The following is an 8,741-nucleotide window of genomic DNA, read 5'->3' on the forward strand; positions in this document are numbered from 1 at the left end:
AGTCGTTTAGTGAGGATAGAGCATACGAAAGAACAATATTGAAGCTCAATAACAACAAAAGACCACTGTCTTAACATTTTGTACCAAAATTTCGTTAAATTAAAAAATTACGTATCTGAAAATATCTCATTGATAATCCATTTAAAAAAAAAACACCTATCAATGATGCCGGGTAATCTTCAATAGCTCGGAGACGACTTCTTAGAACAAGAAATGATATTAGCTGAGTGAAGAGTGCTTTTGCCTCAGCTTCGTTGGAATCCTTCCAATTGGCATGGAAAAGGAGAGCATAGTCCCACCAAATGGTTCGCCTCGCTGGACCGGGGTTGCCAATAAAAGCCTCGTCGATGTTGAACTTGGGTATTGGGTATTAGGAGGAAGAGGGGACCAAGTCTAACCAGCTTTCTTTTTTAACTTACCGACTCCATCGTCCGCTATTACATGAACACTACCAAGAACATGACAGGAACGAAAGAAAATAACTCATCAATGATGGAGGACTTCTTAGACCAAGAAATGATGTTAGCTGAGTCAACCTTCCATAATTAGATTACCATGCAGATCTTTTTTGTAAACACCTAAATTTAAAAATACTCATATATAGAAATAATTTAATTTCAAATTTACCAAATATTTAACAAAAGAAATCCTTTCTTTCTTCCTGTAAACACCTAAATAACTCATCAAGAGTGCTTGCCGAAGGTAGAGAATGGCCGGAATATGACCGGAGTTGAGTTGGAGAAGATGAAAATGGGTTAGGGTTTGGGAGCTTCTCTCTCTCTCTCTCTCTAGAAAAGATTAGAAACCCTAAATTATTCCCAAATGAGAGGGTTAAGGCTCTATTTATAGACTATTTTCGATAATTTTTTACTCCCTTTAGTTTCCTTTGGGCACCCCTCTAAGTCTTATTTTGTCTTTGCTTTAGTTAAGTGGGGTGGTCAAAAAAGAAAATGCTAATGAAGATTTTAAGAGAAAAATTCCCCCCCCCCCTTTTAGTTTACGGGACAGCCCCATTTTGTAACATATTCGTTTCTTTCTTCCCCAGGCCACCCCCTAATCCCCCTAATCCGGATGATGTACTCCCCTCTCTACACTACATTGTTAACTCGGCTCGTCTTATTAAGCAATTTTTGGCGGATTTTGATGAAATTTTACAGGGACCTACTTGAGATCCTAACCTACCTTAGATTAAAATTTGGGATACTAATTCACTTATTTAAAGGGTTTTTATTCAGTCTTGAGCGTTTAGGGTTCGGTCAAAATGGGGTGTCTACACTTGGGGTTTAGATGATTGCGGATTTTTTTTGGATGATGTCGAATCAACTTTTGTTTTTATTTTTAATTATTAACACTATTACATGGTAAAAAAACACAAGAGAACACAAATCAAGTGAAAGAAAAATGTTCAATATGATGCTGAATGTCCAACTGAAAGTTGAAGCAATATCATCAAAAGAGAGCAAACTGGGTAGTTGAAAAGGAGACGGCTCGACGGCATAGAATCTTGATTTCTCGACTGTATATGGAGGAATAGAGCTACCATCTGAGCTCCAGCCCAGGAACATTAGACAACAGCAAGGTTGGGACATTGCCTAGAATAGAAGGGGCTGGCGTTTGGAAAATGAAGAGACAAAGAGAAGGGAGGGAAGATTGAGTGACTGACGTTGCTCAAAATGCGCTTGAATTTACTTTAGGAGAAGCGTAGATTGCCACAGATGCAAGAAGATCTGGTCCAACTTCTATCAGGACATTGGTATTCAGCAGAATGAGAATCTTGGACCCTAGAAACTCCCGAGGCGGTTATAGGAGGAGTTGAGCTGGACAGATGCATGTAAGGGGAAAACCAGACCGTACCTTAAGAGGACGAGGCAGCCCTTGTTGAGTCATGGCCGGAAGTTGTAATACGTAACACTGAAGGTATTACCGGAAGCTAAGAGAGGCTTATGGGGGAGGTTGGATATGATGTATCTCGATAGGATGGCGTGGTGACGACTTGGTTGAAAGAAACCAACGGCCTTTCGAGGTGGATCTCGGTGTTCTAGATAGAGCAACATGAAGTATTGATCATTCCTCCGCCCGATCATTGAAATCCCATGTAGCAACCCAAGAGGGAGGGTGAATTGGGTAAATTGCTAAATTAATTTTTAAATCAAAATTGACCTTGAAAAACTTACTTGAAATTGGAAATACAAATAAATAAACAAAAGTAAAGAAAGATGTTTCCAAGCATTGCAAAGCAAGAAGATGTGAGTGGAAGAAGAATGACACAAGATTTTTATAGCGGTTAGAGAAACCCCCTATGTCCACTCTTCTCAAGGCTCCTTTCCTTGAGGTTCCACTATCTAATCCCCCTTCACAGAGGAGATCAATACCAATTACAATCGAGCTTCAAGCTCCAAGGGCTTTGACAGTAACCCTTCCACCAATTACAATTGTAGAAGAACACATGAAGATCTCTCTTGCCTCTTTGTAGGCTGATTACAAGTTGAATAGTTCTCTAACACTCTTAAGAAAGAGTAGTAAGAACACAACTTTAGATCCTAGTCCAAACCTCACAAATAATGAATAGTAAATTCAAGGCTCTTTGAGGTTTTGAGAGTGATTGTGCGGTAGAAGCTGCAAACAAAAATGTCAAGACTATCATTAGCAAAATGTCAGAAACTTATAAGGATTGGTCGAATAAGTTACCATACGCCTTATGGGCTTACAGAACATCAATTAGAACTTCAACTGGGGCAACCCCTTACTCTCTTGTTTATGGGATGGAAGCAGTGCTACCTGTTGAGATCCGTGTACCTTCGCTCCGAGTATTGACTGAGGCTAAGTTGCCAGAAAATGAATGGGCAGATGCCAGATATAAATAGTTGAACATGTTAGATGAGAAGAGGTTAAAGGCGCTTTACCATGTGCAGGGTTACCAGCGCAGAATTGCCCGGGCTTTTAATAAAAAGGTTAAGATCAGAGATTTAGAAAAATGCAATCTTGTTCTGAAAGAGAATCGAGCGCCAGTGTTTAACCCAAGGGGCAAGTTCAAACCAAATTGGTCAGGACCGTACATTGTGGACCAAATCTTACCCGGAAAAGTCGTCAAGCTCCGTAATTTAAATGGAGAAATATTACCAGAACCAACAAACCTCGATCAACTCAAGAGGTTCTATGCTTGAACACCAGAAGGCTGTCTTTTGGCTGAGTAAATCCCAAATTCATAACCCAAGATAAAAATATATATAACCTTTTGCGAACCCTTTTGAGCCTAAGTAATATTTTCCTTCAAAAACCCAATATACTAGAGGCATTCGCCCTGAACTACGCATGACCTGATCCTTAAACTGGGGTACGTAGGCAGCTCTGTCAAACTGAGTTCGGTTGTTTCAAAAGAAGAAATTCAATCATTCCAAAAAGAAGTTGAAAAAAAAATTGAGTGAAAAGAGAAGAGAAGAAAAATTAAAATACCTTCAAACTAGGGGCATCCGCCTGTGGAACCCGATCCGAGAGAGGCCGGGGGACGGGCCCCCACGCGAGTCTCAGGATCATCCACGTGAAGGAGAGCTCCACCAAGGAGCTCTCGAAAGAGTGCCCCTCACAGCATGAGCGGCGATGTCAAGTGAGATACCTCTCGATTCGGGGACCAGCCCAGATTCGAGACGCATCTTAAACAAAGAAAGAGTCGCCATCCAAGGAAGTAGGCCCTGGATCCCATGCTGTGCTCTGTCGCAACAGATAACCAGAGATATAAAAGGTCCGTGCCTGATGACGAATGGGGAAGGGGTTAGGCGCCCCCAATTCGCCCAAGTGCGAGCACCTGGTCTCTTATGCCATTTATTGTTAACTTTGAAGAGTTTCGGGTAAAAATCATGTGAAATGGGAACGAATATCTCCGAGATAACGTCTAGCTAATCATGCATATCTCGGAGATGAATAAGAAGCACATACAAAAAGAAATGAAAGATATGACACCTAAGAATAGCTAGGTTATTAGTGTCATGCCTAATTGGTGTCTATGTTCTGGTGGACAAACACATGCATGCTACAACTAAAAGTATAGGATCTGTACATGAAAGTAAGAAAACACAGCAAAACATACAACACAACACGACTCCACACGACAAACTCTAAACTCTAATGCGATAATTGACTCGGACCAAGATGGCCATCCATCTTAGCTGCACTACGTATCCCGGCCTCGGGAAGAATCAGAGCCAACGTAGTTCGAAGACCTATGCTAAACTACAATGCCTAACCCTCTAGGACCGCTATCCTAGACTCGATCAACTAGACCTGACTAGTTTTTAAAGCTTCTTGCGCCATTGCTTAAGTTCAAGTGAATGGTAATTTTTAGGACTCCCTGTATGCCCTAACTAATGCCAGTGAACCCTACACCCTAGGTGTGACTAGGCTGTGTGTCCTAAGGAAAACCGTGGGCTATCTAAGCGCGTTCTAGTCTAGCCATCGGCTCGACTAAGTGTCTAACCGACCAGGACCTGAGGCCTCCTAACTCTAGGGACACTCACACGACCGGACATGACAAAGCAACAAGATCAGGACATACTCCTAACTCTAAGACACCCCAAAAGTCTAGGACTGACTCCTAACTCTATGGGAAGATCTTTTGAAGCCGATTTGCAAGGTCATTTTGAAGAAATTTTGTAGTTTTGGAAGGTTTTGAAGTTGTGGAAATTGTGAAAGTTGTGAGAAATATTTACAAAGATGGTGTAAAAAGAGTGGAAAAAATAATGGTGACTGCACTCAGGATGCCAGCAGCACGCCTGAGCTGCCTACGTACCCCTCAGCTAGGGATCAAGCCATCCGTAGTTCGGACAAGATTTTCCTAACTACTCCTAATGACTCGAGATTTTTGAGATTTTTGATTTTTCAGATGTTTTTGACGTTTTCAAGTGTTTTTGACACAAGAGGACAGAATCCTATCATCATAAGAGTATGACAGACTCCTGATATCCCGCAAAGGTTGGACGACATCCTATGCTTTGCGGGGGGATTGGACAAAATCACGACTCTGCAAGGGTTGGACAGCATCCTATACCTGGCAAGAGCGGATAAAAATCACATGACTGGATGAGAGGATGGACAGAATCCTAACCCCTATGATGATAGGACAGACTTCTGAAAGACTGAAGGACTGACTCCTATGCTGAAGACTGACTCTGAAAGATGAAAGGACAGACTCCTAAACTCTCTATGACAGACTCTAAAGAGGAAGAAATCCCTTAACCTGTGAAAACTCTAAGGCAGGAAGGGAAGGGGTTGGCTCATGAAGCATTCCGTCATAGCCTCAACCCGAAGGGGTATTCCGAAAACTAACGATAATATCAAATGCTGACGGCCACCCTGAACTCTAATGAAGATCTCGACAACCAGAGGAATCTCTAAGACCCTGAGAAAGAACCGGAATCCAAAGCAAATGACTTTTGTTAACCAAGCTCATGCAATTCCTAAGAGCTAATCCAGTTATTATCATTATGAGACAAATGCGCTAAGAAGAAAATGAGCAAGTTGGGTGTAATCACCAAGTCATGGCGAGGCCACTGTTGGGAAAGCTAATGTGAGCATTGCTCTTTTTTGATAACTAGACCCACTCTCTAAGCCGAATGAATAAACCTGCACTTTGATCCCCATCTCTAGAAGATTATCTGAAACTAGAATGCGTAGTATGCACAAAACATGCCTTGGATTTCGAAAGGGGAGCCCATACTCTCATCCTAACACCTGCTTTCAATGGAATGACCAGATGAATAAAGTGACGCACACAGGTGCAAAATGGCAATCAAATAACCACGATTTCGTGAGGCTCCTAGGATACAAACACTTATCCCAAACTCCAAACACGTAGACAAAATAAACCCAAAATGGGAAGTGATGGCAGATTAACTCGGGCTACTACCAAAATTTAACCATGTTTCAACTGAGCATAACAGGACCGACGTGATACCATTACCTTTGATAAAGATATAGACTTCCTCAACACATTTCCAAAGAGTGATCAAACGGCGCAGTAACCCCACAAACAGATTAGGAGAAGGACATAGTCATAAGCAGCTTGAGTGAGTGCTAAAACATGGTAGAACTTATATCAGTGGATCATAATATAAATGCAGTTACTACCGTACTTTAATAATTGCCTCAAAACTCAGCTCAACCTGTACCCCCAAATGATCACAGGAATATGAGCTAGGACTAGCTGAGCATTGGGATTTGTTTAAACAGCTTTGTTTAACGAACAAATACTTAGGAATTCAATGATTCTATACCCAAGTCCTGCATTAATATAAATCTAGTATTAAGGAACATGTACATGGCATTAGCTTGACAACACAATAGAGGTCACTTAATGCGCAGCCCCAAAATCTCTATTGGATATGATTTGAAAGACCCAAGGCTACTCACTAATCCAATGAAAATCATAATAAGAGTCATCTAGTGGGTAAACCAACTAAAGTTATCACGATTAATGGGATGTAAACACATCAATGACAGATTCAGATCAAGATTCTGATACAGACAGTTTTTATCAGCAGATGAGATTAAGATATGATGAAAACCCAACTAGAATCAAGGGTAAAGTTGAAGCCCAGGAAACCAATACACACCATCAAGAACAGAACTAAAGAGAACAAGGGTAATTGGTTTACCTTTTTTTTTTCTTTTTTGATGAGGTTTAAGCCTCTTATAATCCTCTTCTCCAATGCTCTCTGCAAATTGACCGGCCAGAATCAATGGATTTTGCCGTGGGTTGCCAGATCCAGTGATGGGAATGGCGAGGGTTTTGACCAAGGAGGGGATGAAATGGGTTTGGGGTTGGGATAAAGGTAGAGGGAGAAGAGGGTTTGGTGGTCGGAGATGAAGGCGGAATCTGGTTGGCGGTGGATCTAGCAGAGGAGATCCGACCGGCAAAAATGGTGGCTCGGATGTGGATGGCTGGAGATGGCCAGCCGGATTTGCAGGTTTAATGGGGAGGGTTTTGAAGGAGGAGATGAGGGTGAGAAGAAAATGGGTTTCGGGATCTTGAGAGAAGAGGTTGCAGAGAGATGATGGAGTTGGGGGAGGTTGACAGATTTAACGGGGTTCTTGGTCGGAGCCGTGCCGGAACGGCCAGAGAGGGTGGAGACGATGGGTTTCGATTTTTGGGAGGTATAGGAAAAGGGGTTTTGGTTTTGGGTTTGGGGGAAGGTGAAGGTGGAGGTGGAGGGGGATTTTCGAAGGGTTGGGTGGTGGTGGAGCTGGAGGTGGAGGATGGTGGAGGTGGGTGGCCTTTTTCCCTTTTCTTTTCTCTGCTTCTCCCCCTCTGTTTGTGTTTTTTTCTTGGAAAATGGCAGATGGAGCTCTTTAGGGGAAGTAATGGTGATGAGTTTTGAGGTGATGGTGGGTGGCTTGGCCGGATTTCATGGCCGTGGGTTCACCGGATTTGGTGAAAGAAGATGACGAAGAATGGGTTTGCAGATGGTGGGTTTCGATGGGGTTTGAAAATGGGTTTAGGGAAGAAAACGGTGGCTAATAGAGAGGGGTCGGCTGGAGGAGGAAGCTTGGCCGGAGGAGTGGCCGGAGGTGGAAGGTTGGAGTTGCAGAGGTTGGGGTTTTTGAAACAGCTTTTGGGGAAAATGGCTGAGATGCTTGATGGTGGATGAGAAGGGTTTAATGGAGGTTTGGGGGTTGGAGAAGAAGAAGGTGGTGTGGATGTGAGGGGTTTGGAGGTGGAGGTGGTCGGTGGTGTGAGCTTGCCGGAGATGAGGCCGGATTCCGACCGGAATCTCGTCGGAGAAGAGGGTGAAATGGACGAAGAGGGTTTGGGCGAAAATGGTTGGATTGGAGATGGTGGAGATGTGAGGGGTTTGGAGGTGGTGGTGGATGGGCTCTCTCTCCCTCTCTCTCTCTCTCTCTCTCTCTCTCTCTCTCTCTCTCTCTCTCTCTCTCTTTCTACGAAAAATCCAGACCTCCTCTGTCTTTCTTCGAAAAAAAAAAAAAAAAACCTCTCCCCTTTAAACCCTAGCTCGATGCGCATATATAAAGAAAAATTAAGATTGTTTTCCTCCCCCCCCATCTTCCAGGGACAGCCCTCCTCATAGTGTATTTGTGGAGAAATTTTAACCTAAGGGGGAGGGGCTAAGTAGAAAAACAGGGTGAAGATTCTCCATTCTCTAAATGATCCTCACCCTTTGATTTGATCCAAGGGTCCCTAAAGATTGCTTACACCCTAAGTATTGTTGGAATTCCAAAATTGCCCTTCCAAGTATGGCAAATCACCATTTTGCCAAACAAAACATCTTGTCTTTTTTGGAAAAAGGAGGGTGATATCCACACAACCATGCTTTGATAATTCAACCTACCACAACCCAATTTTGATTATCGCACATACTTCGCCTGTCTTATTCTTCATTTTTCGCCCGATTGCCCTGAAATTTTGCAGGGGGATTCTTGAGAACACCAACAATCACTTGGGGGATTTGTGCCCACAAATGTGCACAACCAGATGCCCAGAGCACGAGCCTTCTTCTCATTTTGGGGCCACCCCTCAAGAATTTCGAGATTAATTTCGGGACGTCCGGGGACTCGAAATTCGGGAATTCTATTGGATTTTCAATTTTGGGGACTTTAGGGCCTTGTCAAAATGGGGTGTCTACACCGCCCTGAACTACGCATGACCTGATTCCTACACTGGGATACGTAGGCAACCTGTTCACAGGTTCGGTCAAAATTCTTACAAAACCTTAAGCCATTCTTTGAAAAGC

The sequence above is a fragment of the Tasmannia lanceolata genome, unplaced genomic scaffold (genome assembly GCF_043159265.1).
Source record: "Tasmannia lanceolata isolate RefF3 unplaced genomic scaffold, GAP_Taslan_0.1 ptg000018l, whole genome shotgun sequence".
Taxonomy (NCBI): domain Eukaryota; kingdom Viridiplantae; phylum Streptophyta; class Magnoliopsida; order Canellales; family Winteraceae; genus Tasmannia; species Tasmannia lanceolata.